A 12,291-nucleotide genomic window follows, 5' to 3' on the forward strand; every position below is an offset into this window, starting at 1 on the left:
AGGGTTCAAATATAGGGGGTGGATATCTGCAGGAAGAACTAAAGAATGGCTTCATAAAAAATGGATAATTTGAGGTAAGACATTAATAGATGTAGAATGGAGAATAAAGGGGGAGTAATTCATCCATTCATCCACTGATCTATCTATCCATTCATCCACCCAGCGTTTGGGGGGGAATCCTCCTTTGTGGCAAATCACAGAAAGAAAGAATACTCTGCCTGTATGTAACTCATAATCTAGGAAAAACTTAGACCAGAGCATAGGGGTTTGAATGGAAAACAATTAATTCAGTTCTGAACCAGTTAAGACAATGAATATAAACTGCATAAAATCTAAACTAGAAGAAACTAAGATGCATGCAATAGCAAAATAGAGTGTTAAAAGGTAGATATTGTCTTGTCTATATGATTGGAAGTTTCTTCCTATTCAAGAGTAGGGGGGCTTCAGTTACATTTGGGGAGCAGAGACCAGATCTAGGAGAGAGAAAATATTTAAATGGTCAGTGAACAACCTGAATTAAAGAAAACTTATTGGCATTGGATCTTTATTCTTGGTCATACCTCATACATCCTGCCCAGGGTCCTGAAGACTGGAAAACCAGTGGAACTCCAGCCATAGCTAGAGACTTCTAGCTTGCACAGTTCAACTGCCTCCCAGTTGTTTCTTGTCTATATTAGGCTGGCTTTGGTCTTTCATGAGATCTTGAAATGTTTTTACTGTCTCCTTTCACCATACATCCTTGAAGACTGATCCTCCTTTCATGAGGAAGACAGAGTTTATAAACAAAAATTACAGGACTGAGATTCACATTCTAGAGCATGCTTGCAGGAGGAAGGGAGGGAGAGAGAGAGAGAGATAGAAAGGCAGAGTCAGAGACAGAGAGAGAGACAGAGGACGGGAATGAGAAGAGGAGAGAGAAAGAGGTGGTGATGGGGAGAAAGGTGGAGAGGGAGAGAGAGATTGGTAGTACTGATCAGCTTTTTATGTATAGGAAGGCTGTGTAATGCGAAGGGAAAACTAATGCTACTAATGTTCCCACAATGGACAAAGCAAAAATTGTTTTTTGCAAAAAGGATATTTGGGATAAAAACCATGGAAAACCTTTAACAAGTCAGGAAAGTTGTATTGTTCAAGGAATGATCCTATTCCTTGATCCTATCAAGGAATAGGATCAAGGAATTCAAGAAAAAATAAAAGACCTGTTCCTTCCTGATCCCAAGGATCTACTTAAGACTTCTCTTTTCCATCCTTCCCCTGACTAAAGAACTTAGAGAAATGACACTAGTTCTCTTTTTTTCCTTGAAATGATACCAGTTCTACCTCTTCATTAAACTAATCTACTAGGTCCCCTTAGATCTGGAGGGGAGTCTCCCCTCATCCTAAACATCATCATATATCAAGAGGAATTAGTCATCTACCTCAATAACAACCCCCACCCCCATCCCATCCTCTTAGTATTGCTGAGTGCATCCATGTGGTCTCCCCAAAGATAACCTTACTGTTATCTTTGACTTCTAACATGCTACCCCCCTGCTAACTCAGAATCCTTAATGATTCTCTTCCAAACTACAGGCATACAACATTTCATTGTGCTTTGCTTATTGCATTCCCAGGTATGCGTTTTTTTACAAATTGAAGGTTTGTGGGAACCTTGCATTGAGCAAGACTATCAGCGCCATTTTTCCATACATATTTGCTCACTTCAGGTTTCTCTGCCCCATTTTAGAAATTCTTGCAGTATTTCAAACTTTTCATTATTATTATATTTGTAATGGTGATCTTTAAGGTTACTGTTATAATTATTTTGGAGTGCCATGAACTGCACTCTTAGAAGACAGCAAACTTAATCAATAAATGAGTGTGTTCTAAGTGCTCCACAGAAATGCTGACTATGCCCACATCTCTTTCCCTCTCTTCAGGCCTTCCTATTCCCTGAGACAACAATATTGAAATTAACCCAATGAATAACCCTACAATGGCCTGTAAGTGTACAAGTAGAAGGAAGAGTTACGCATCTCTCACTTTAAATCAAAAGCTAGAAATGAATAAACTTAGTGGGGAAGTTATATCAAATGTGGAGATAGGCTAAAAACCAGGCCTCTTGCACCAGAAGTTAGCAAAGTTATGAATGAAAGAAAAGATTTTTAAAGGAAATTACAAGTGCTACTCCAGTGACTAAATGAAGATAAGAAAGTGAAACAGCCTTATTGCTGATAGAGAGAAAGTTTTAGTGATCTGGATAGAAGATCAAACCAGCCACAACATTCCCTTAAATCAAAGCCTAAGCCAGAGCAAGGCCCTTACTCTCCTCAGTTGAGAGTTCAGGAGGCTGCAGAAGAAAAGCCTGAAGATAGCAGAGACTGGTTCATGGGTTTAAGGAAAGAAGCCACCTCCGCAGCATAAAAGTGCAAGATGAAGCAGCAAGTGCTGATGTAGAAGCTGCCGCAAGTTTTCCAGAAGATCTGGCTAAGATAATTAAGGAAGGTGGCTATAATAAACAACAGATTTCCAATGTAGATGAAACGGTCTTCTGTTGAAGGAAGACGCCACAGAGGACTTATATAGCTACAGAGAAAAAAATCAACGCCCGGCTTCAAATCTTCAAAGGACAGGGTGACTCTCTTGTTAGGGCTAATGCAGCTAGTGACTTTCACTTGAAGCCAATGCTCATTTACCATTATGAAAATCCTAGGTCCCTTAAGAATTATGCTAATAAATGGAACAACAAAGCCCGGGTGACAGCCTATCTGCACATGATTTACTGAGTATTTTGAGCCCACTGTTCAGACCTACTCCTCAGGGGGGAAAAAAGATTCCTTTCAAAATATTATCACTTATTGATAGTGTACCTGGTCACCCAAGAATTATGCTGGACATAAACAATGAGAGTAATGTTGTTTTCATGCCTACTCCCCACCACATCCATTCTGCAGCTATGGATCAAGGAATAATTTTGACTTTCACATCTTATTATTGAAAAAATTCATTTCGTAAGGCTAGAGCTGTCATAGATAGTGATTCCTCTGATGGATCTGTACAAAATCAATTGAGTATCTTTCACAGAGGAGTCACCATTCTAGATACTATTAACAACATTTGTATTTCATGGGAAGAGGTCAAAATATCAACACGAAAAGGGGTTTGCACTCAAATGTTCTAACCCTGAACTATATCCCCAACATGAACAGGAATTTGGGAGAAGTAGATTCCAACCCTCATGGATGACTTTGAGCAGTTTCAAGACTTCAATGGAGGAAGTAAATGTAGATGTGGTGGGAAAAGCAAGAGAACTGGAATTAGAAGCAGAGCCTAAAGATGCAACTGAATTGCTGCAATCCCATGATAAAACTTGAATAGATAAGGACTTGCTTCTAAGGGATGAGCAAAGAAAGTGGTTTCTTGAGATGGAATCTACTTTTGGTGAAGATGCTGTGAAGATGTTGAAATGACAACAAAGGATTTAGAATATGATATAAACTTTGTGGATAAAGCAGTGGCAGGGTTTGAAAGGACTGACTCCAATTTTAAAAGGAGTCCTACTGTGGGTATATGCTATCAAAGAGCATCACACGCTATGGAGAAATTATGAAGAGTCAATTAATGTGCAAATTTCATTGTCTTATTTTAAGAAATTGCCACAGGCACCGCAACTTCAGCCACCACTCCTTAATCAGTCAAAAACCATCAACATTGAGGCAAGACCCTCCACCAGCAAAAATATTGTGACTTGCTGAAAGCTCAGATGATGGTTTACATTTTTTAGCAATAATTTATTTTTAGTTGAGATATGTACCTCTTTTTTAAGATACAATGCTATTATACAATTACAGTATAATGTAAATATAAGTTTCATGTACACTGGAAAATGAAAAAATTCATTTGACTTGCTTTATTGTGGTATTAACTTTATTGCGGTGGTCTGGAACTGAACCTGTGGTGTCTCTGCCATTTATCTATATAGCCTAAGTGTGGCTCTATAAAAATGCCCAAAGCATTTTTATAGGGGCTCAGGAATTCTCCTGAATGTTTCCTACTATTGCCAGCTTTGACTATTCTTGTTCTGATCTAAAGTATCCCAGCATCTGTTTTGCTACCAAACACTTGAATTTTCTTTAAAGATTTTATTTATTTATTTGACAGACTCTCCGAGCAGAGAGAGAACACAAGCAGAGGGAATAGGAGAGGAAGAAGCAGGCTTCCCACTGAGCAGAGAGCCTGATGCAGGGCTCAATCCCAGGACTCTGGGATCATGACCTGAACGGAAGGCAGCCACTTAATGACTGAGCCACCCAGGTGCGCCACACTTGAATTTTTTATTGGTTGGCTAGTTGCTTTAGAATGATATATAAGTTAGATGGACTACCTCTATTAGGTTAGATGGCACTCTATTTCATTTTTGCCTATCGCTTGTCTATTAAACAGCCTTGGGGGGCCTAAATATGAGCTCCAATTCTTCCACTGATGCTCCATCCTGGTGAGATCACCCCCTGCCTACCCTACTCTTTATGGCCTCTGTTCAATCTCTTGTGTTTTCTCAGGAGCAGCAGTCTAAAACTGGACTTGAAATCAGAAGGCAAAGTTTTAACTCTAAATGCTATTCTTTGCTAATCATCAAAACTATGAAATTCACTTAAGCTTTTTGAAATTTTTTAAAAAAGATTTTATTTACTTATTGGACAGAGATCACAAGTAGGCAGAGAAGCAAGTAGAGAGAGAAGAGGAAACAGGCTCCCTGCTGAGCAGAGAGCCCCATGCGGGACTCGATCCCAGGACTGTGGGATCATGACCTGAGCTGAAGGCAGAAGCTTTAACCCACTGAGCCACCCAAGTGCCCCAAGCTTTTTGCATTTTACCTTTCTTATCTTTTTTTTTTTTTAAAGATTTATTTATTTATTTATTTATTTATTTATTTTTTTCTGTTTTTAAATTTATTTTTTATTTTCAGCATAACAGTATTCATTATTTTTCACCACACCCAGTGCTCCATGCAATTCGTGCCCTTTATAATACCCACCACCTAGTACCCCAACCTCCCACCCCCCACCCCTTCAAAATTATTTTTAAAGGATTGTTTATTAGAGACAGAGAGAGAGAGAGAAAGGGCATGCACCTATGAGGGCGGGGGGGGGGGGAGCGCACAGGGAGAGGGAAAACAGGGAGCCTGACTCCGGGCTCAAACCCAGGATTCTGGGATTATGACCTGAGTGGAAGGGAGATGCTTAACTGTCTGAGCCACCCAGGCACTTCAAAGGTTTATTTATTTTGAGACAGAGAGAGAGAGAGAAAGAGAGAGAGATTGTGTGTGTGCATGAGTGGTGGTGGTTCAGAAGGACAGAGGGAGACTGTGGAGCCCAGCATGGGGCTCAGTCTCACCACCCTGAGATCATGATCTGAGCTGAAATCAAGAGTTGGACACTTAACTGACTGAGATGCCCAGCTCCCTTCCCTTTCCCCCCTCCCCACCCCGTTTTCTTATTTTTTATGCATTTGATGCTAATGCCTACCAATTCATGTATAGTGGTGAGGATAAAATGAGATAATGTGTGTTAAAGTCCCTTATAAAGTGCTTTTACTCTGGAAGATGTCTTTCGGGCTTTGAAGAGCTAGATTGACTCTGGGGTGCTAGAGAGGACAAAATCCTGGAGCTGGCTAACCTCTCTCTGTGTGCACTGGATTCCGTTCTCTGTGTTTCCTACAACATCCATTTCTCTTAGTCTATTTGGATAATTCTGATGAATATACAAACATGCTGTAATAGCTCCTATCTACACAACATCACAACAACATTAGCAAACCTAGACCTCAAGTTCCCCCAACGACGTGTAATTTTTCTGCTCTCTGTATCATGTTTGTCTCTTCCTATTCTTTCTTTATTTAAACTACTCTGTGTTAGTTTGAGTACTCTGATAAATTGATACCCAGATGGGATTAGATGTGGAAGAGATTTATTGGGGGAAATGCTAATCAATGATAAGGGGAGGGGCTGTGGAGCAGAAGTAGTTAGGAGGAGCCCTTAGGCCATTAGGTGGGGCTGATGCCTGTGAAAGGAGAGAGGGAAGGAAAGAGGTAGGGATGAGGAATTTCAGACGGTATCACAGTTCCAAGAAAGTTTTGGTGATGTTGATGAGAAGTCCTTAACCCCAAAAATTGCCTCCTAGAGGGGTCTTGCCTCCCACAAAGGTGGGCCTGTACTAATACCTCAGAAGTTTCAATCACTGGTTGGGAGCAGTCTGGAGAAAGCTTGGTCTCAGCACAAATCCAGTGGTGGACCTACAGGGGCTGCGGCTGGGGCTGTCAGTCAGCTATGCTCCCTGTAGCAGGAGATCTGAGTCATATATTTCCATGGCTACCACATGCTGCAATTAGGCCTTGGTACCTACTCATCCTCTAAAACTGATCTTGTTGAAATCACTACTTTCATCTTGCCAAATCCGTTGGCAATCTTTATATTGTTCGACTTTTTATCAGCATTTGACACAGCTACTTTATTTTTCCTAAAATACTTTCCTCATTTGACTTCCAAAAAGCCACAAACTCTCAAATTTCCTCCTATTTTCACTGGTAGACTAGTAGTCTTTGCTGATTCATCCTTGTCGAAATGCCTTAGGACTCATTTCTCAGCCTGTTCTCTAGCTACACTCACTCCTTTGGTTATCTCTTCCAGCCCTATGATTTTAAGGACCATCTATATGGTGATGTCTCCCAAGTTTATATCTCCAGTCAAAACCTCTCACTAAGCTCCAGAATTGAAGACTCCTCTATCTGTTAGACAGCTATGTCAAATCCTCTTGATTGTCTAATAGGTATATCAAACTTGAAATGTGTAGAATACAACTTTTGGTTTTGCTGTAAGGATAATTTTCTATAATGGTCAAGAGTATAACAGTGTAGACCAGATAGAAGGCTACTGCAATAATCCAGGAGAGAAACAGGTGAGAGATGATGCTGGCTTGAACAAGTGGTACAGGGACTTTACAGATATGATTAGGCTACAGACCTTGAGATGAGAAACTATCCTGGATACTAAGGTAGGCCCAATCTAATCACAAGTCCTTACAATTGGAGACCCTTTCCCAGCTGTGATCAGAGAGAGAGAAATGTAATGAAGGAAGAATGGACGGTGAGATGTGATATTACTGGCTTTGAAGATAGGAGAAAGGGGCCATATGCCAGGGGATGAAGACACCATCTAGAACCTGGAAAAAGCAAGGAAAGAGATTCTTCCATAGGACCTCCAGAAAGGAACATAACCCAACCAACACCTTGATTTTAGCCAGTTGAGACCTATGTTAGACTTCTGACCTGTGGAACTGTAAGATAGTAACTTTGTGTTGTTTTAAGCCACTAAGTTGTGCTCATTTGTGATAACAGCAACAGGGAAATAATAAAGGATATGTGTAGTGGTCCTTGCATTAAAGGTAGATATGGACATTAAATGAAATTAAGAATTGTAATTATTCCAGGAGTGCCTAGGTGGCTCAGTCAGTTAAGTGTCTGACTCTCGATTTTGGCTCAAGGGACGATTTCAGGATTGTGAGATCAAGCCCCATGTCAGGCTCTGTGCTGGGTATGCAACCTGCTTAAGATTTCTCTCTCTCTCCTTCTTCCTCAGCCCCTCCCCTGCTCAAAAAAGAAAATTGTGATCATTTCTGAATATGGATATATGTAGTTGCCTCATTTTCCTCAGCTTGTTCCCTGAGTAAGGGGCTCCTTCTCCTCTCAAGATCTCCATTTTTTTTTTCAGTATACGTCACACAATGTTAACATTAGTTCTAGTTGTACAACGTAGTGATTTGACAAGTTTATACATTATGCTATGTTCACCACAAGTATAGCCACCATCTGTCCCATTACGTTGCCATTACAATATCATTGACTATATTCCTTATGCTCTGCTTTTTATTCCTGTGACTTACTCATTACGTATCTGAGGGCTTTCCATTTTTAAAAAAGTTTTTTAAGAGTTTATCTTAGCAAAAATTGACTGGAATTGGGCAACACCAAGAAGTAGTTAGGAGCCTTTGACTGTCAGGTGCTGGCAAGAGACTATTGACAGGAGGAAGCAAAGTAGGGGAGTTAATTGGCTATTGGTAAATCTTAGTTTGCTGTTGTTGAATGATCGGTTGTCCTTTGTATTTTGATTTTAAGACCTTGAGGCATTTATAGGCTTAGACTTTGGTTTGCTTATGTAGGTCTCCATGGCAATATAGCCACATCAGTCTAATGGCCTCCTTGTTTAGCTTAACAGTTTCCCCTATTAGTTATCATATATGAGAGATTGATGAAAAGTATTAGTGCCACTTTCAGTCACCATCAGAGTTAAGTTCCTCAATTCATTGTAAAACTCATGGGCTATGTTGTCAGATTGTAGAAGAAGTGGTTTTGCTGTTCCTGTCCTTGTTCATCTTGTGTCTGTTTCTCCAAGCACAATGAGATCATGTGATATACTATTGATGGCTATGAAAATATATTTAAGACCTCTGAGAGAACATATTGCACCAGGCAGCCTACAATGCTAGCTCTAAGGAGGATAGTACCAAGAGACCAAAGTACACTCCTTAGCCAGGGTCTGAATTACCAAACCAGTTAGTATCAAATAAATCAAAGAATGTACCTGATGGAGTACCAATCTGTTCTAGCCAAGTGAGTTGCTTATTAATTTCTTTTGCTACAATACCAGAGGCATTGGTTGCAGTATAGCAGAAGATATTTGCTATGGCACAGACGCCTCCTTGTTCAGACAATTAGTAATCTAAAGCAATTTTGTTATCTAAAACCACCTTAGCAAGAAAACTGAAGGACTTTTTTGATGCAGCTATGGCCTAAGGAGTAGAGTTACTAATAGTTGCCAGAGGTAAGGAACACTGTCTTCTCATCCATTAATAGAGAAAAAACAAGTAGTGAAAAGGCAAAAGAAATAAAGTTAATATTGGAGATGAAGATCTTGATCCATGATCTTGGGAGAGCTCTCCACCTCAAGATGCTATCCTGTTTCGAGAAAAGCAGTTATGCAATTTTTGAGTTGTGAACTGAATCAGCAGGTTTGTTTGTTGTTGTTTTTTTTAATGGAACATCATGTTTGCTTGAAAGAACAACTGATAAAGAAACAAACTATGATGAGTTAGACTTGCATTTTGAGTGATATTTTCTTAAAAATGAATGAATTGGGGACCTGGGTGGCTCAGTGAGTTAAGCCTCTGCGTTCAGCTCAGGTCATGATCCCAGAGTCCTGGGATGAGCCCCACGTCGGGCCCTCTGCTCAGCAGGGAGCCTGCTTCCCCCTCTCTCTGCCTGCCTCTCTGCCTACTCGTGATCTCTGTCTGTCAAATAAATAAAATCTTAAAAAAAAAAAAAAGATGAATGAAGTGAGTGAGTCTATCATTTTAAGGAAAACAACTGAAACTTTTTGTTCCAACAATAAAATTTGAACTTTCAACCAAAAACTAGAAGTTTGGAAATTGTATCCACCACCATGAACTTGGCAGCTTCTTGGTATTTAAAGATGTTTCTAATGAGATAATGCGATATTGGTAACTGATGTGGTTTATGATTATTATATAAAGAAAAATGTCAACATTTGGAAATCTACATAACTCAGGGCCCGACCATTCTCCACATGATCAATGCATGATGTTTAGAATCATGAATGGGTTAAAGATCAATTCAGACTTCAAAACAAATGAAGAGACTACAGTGTAACAGAATGAATGTTCATTTATATGCTTTTAAATTCCATATTGTAACCAACAGTTATGAAACTATTAAGCGTTGAGTTTTGGCATAGTATCAAAGAATATCCACAATGATATGAAAAGGCTATTAAAATATTTCTTTCTCTAGCTTAAATAAAAGCAGGTGTGCATATTAACTGAAGTTAAGAATTGTGATTTTTTTCTGAATATGAACATTCTAATTTCTGACCTGAGATCACCCATATATTTAAAATGACACTGATCTTTCTAGTACCTTAGAGTGGTCAGAAAAGTGATGAAGCTTTCCCAAGCATTCATCCAGGGGAAAGAGTGTATGGCAGGATGGATAACTGGGTGATGGACATTAAGGAGGGCACTTGATGCAGTGAGCTCTGGGTGTTTCATGCAACTGATGAATCACTAAATTTGACCCTTGAAACAAATAATACAGTATATGTTAACTGAATCAAATTTAAATTAAAAAAATAATTAAAAGGAAGACCACCCACTCTATCTCACTTCCACTGAGCAAATTTTTGAGGCCCATAACAGACAATAATAAGTTATGCTTCTTCATAAGTGAAATGCAGGCATGGACATAGATGAACAAAGGCACTAAATCAAAGTAGTAAACAGTATGACTCAAAGAACAGGCGTTCCAATTGTAGAATATGAATACACTTCAAACTGTTTAACCACAAAACCCTCTATGTCTGCAGCAAAGTGGAATGGAGGGCACTTAGTATTGTTACACAGGGTACAACATGGATTCTGTTACTTCTTTACAATGTTTAATCCTTTATCAAATTAAATTTGACCTGTAAGTTACTCCTTTAGCCAGAAGCGAAGATAAGAGGGGAAAAGTACCAACAGGCTAGCAGCCACGGAGAGTACAGAGCAGAAACTTGTTCAGAGGCAAAGAAACCATTCCACTTAAAGAGTTCTGAGTGGCATTTGAGAGAAAGGATACTGGAGAATGTTGAGAGGTAGTTCTGTGAAAATCCCAATGGAGCCTGAAATTTCTCTGGCAGCAGCCATGGAAAGAAGGATACTAATGTTATAACCATTGTTTTTAAGCACGGTAGGCCAGAGTTCACTGAGCAACCGCTGCCTGTTAGCATGGATGGAGAATGAATAATATATGCAAATTCCATGCTTAAAGTCCCCTTGTTTAGAAATCTGGCTGGCTTGATTTTGTCTCCCTAATCTACTTAGGCAGAGACCTTTCCTTTTGTTTTAATATCAAATAGGCTTTAGCATGGACAGGTCTAATGGGACTTTGCCATTGGTGGAGGCTTAACAGGGTATCAGGAGATTTTAAGTAAATTTCAATAGAAAGCTACTATCACTATCTCTTGAAAGATTATACTTTTAAAAATGTACAGGGTCAGGATATCCCTCCAATTTGCTAGAGCAATAACCTAGAAATATCCTGTGGGAATTACCTGTAGGCTTCTGATACCCCATCTGTAGTCCCCTTCCAGTCGTGAGCAAGCCACATAGACTTGGACAATGAAAGTGTCCCCCCTTTAAGCAAACAACTGGAAAGAGTATGGCTAAATAGAGTTATTGTTTGGATATTGGATTTGATAGAAAATAAAAGAGTGTGTTAATCACTTTTGACCAGTTTCTGTTTTTAGAGTCTTGAATTTGTCTCATTGTTATAAAAGAATTAAAATATGGCTTGTCCCTGAGCAGGGAAGTATTCCTAATTTGGCAGACTTTACAACAAATAGAAACCTCTTTAAGTTCTATGAAATTAAAAATCAGGTATAGTTAGAGCTTTATAAAGACTTTTGTTTAAAATATAAATTTTTGGTGTTTGCATGTGAATAAGCCTGAGAATTACTTGAAATCTTTAAAGCCCTGATGCAAGGAGATACTCGTCTGACTCAGAGTATCACGGGAATATAAAGAAAGTACGACTCAGAAGAAAGGTGAAAAACCCAACAAGAAGAGGCAGCCCAGGACACTTCCCTTAACCATTCCCGACTAAGAGGAATCACAAATTCCCTGGGAAAGATAGACATAAACAGAGGCACTCATTTCCTTCCTTCCTTCCTTCCTTTGTTCGTTCTCCCTTCCTCTCTCCCTTCTTTCTTTTTCTGTGATGAGTTCACATTTAAAAATTCCCCAAGTACAAGAGTACCAGTAAGTTCACTTTAACTCCAATCCAGTCAACTAGTCTCCCCCTCCTCAAAGGCAACTAATACTACAACTATCTTATATAGCATCCTTCAGTGCATACATGAGCAAATGTACATACAATTTTCGCACAAATGATAACATTCTGTATACTCTAAAAATTTTTTTCCATTCACTTTACATCTTAGAACTAATTCTGTATTGACAATAAATTTCACTCATTTTTTATTCAACAGCATAGTATTCCATTGAATGGATGCACCATAATTTATTTGACCCACTCCACACTGATGGACATTTAAGTTGTTTCCAGTCTTGCAATTGCAAATAATACTCTAATGACTTATATTGTACAGAAGTCATTTTCTACATATGTCAAAAATCGATAGCATAAATTCCTAGAAAAAGAATTACTGACCCCAAGAGTATGCGTGATTATGATTTTGATAAATGT

This window comes from Mustela nivalis (genome assembly GCF_964662115.1).
Source record: "Mustela nivalis genome assembly, chromosome: 6".
In the NCBI taxonomy this organism is placed as follows: Eukaryota; Metazoa; Chordata; class Mammalia; order Carnivora; family Mustelidae; genus Mustela; species Mustela nivalis.